The 617-nt window shown below is 31.6% G+C and overlaps 1 protein-coding gene across 2 annotated transcripts in view; it reads left to right on the forward strand.

The window, feature by feature from the left end:
* The window catches only part of LOC119592632 (arginine--tRNA ligase, cytoplasmic-like), a 19,098-nt gene that overhangs the window by 7,247 nt on the left and 11,234 nt on the right, over positions 1-617 (forward strand). The window lies entirely within an intron of this gene.

The following is a 617-nucleotide window of genomic DNA, read 5'->3' on the forward strand; positions in this document are numbered from 1 at the left end:
GGTGCATCATTTTTGTAATGAAATGTTTAATCACCCTAATACTTCAGCTACAGATACTACTTTCTCCTAAATTTGTACTTTACTGCTCAAGAAAGATATTTTTCTTAACTCTTGCTGATGTAATACATTTTATTTTTTATTTCTCACCTTGATACCAGACCTAACAGCATGTGATGATTTGATTTTATTTTATTTTGTGTGAGTGTGTGGGAGGGGGGAGGTGCTTGTATTTCTTATCTCCAAAACTTTTATTAACTTTTATAAGCTATATATCATTGGGTTGTAAATAACTGCTCTGTATTATAAGCACAAATACAAATTTGTAAAAATATGTAAGTAAGTAGACATGTATAGAACAAATATTCTGATACTTATTATTAGATGCAGCTTTCCGTCATTGTAATCCAAAGTTATGAGATAAGCAGTAATTTAGAAAATGGGGGAAAACTGGTTGGCAGGTTGGGCAAATACTGAATTTACCACTACAGGAATTCTCTGTTAACATTAACATGGAGTAGGTATTTTTTTATGAGCATTAGGATTCATCATTTGGACACAGATAATATGAAAGTGCATGAAAGGGTTACTTTGGTAAATCCTATTGCCTGGATTTACTA

The sequence above is a fragment of the Penaeus monodon genome, chromosome 30, assembly GCF_015228065.2.
Source record: "Penaeus monodon isolate SGIC_2016 chromosome 30, NSTDA_Pmon_1, whole genome shotgun sequence".
Lineage (NCBI taxonomy): Eukaryota > Metazoa > Arthropoda > Malacostraca > Decapoda > Penaeidae > Penaeus > Penaeus monodon.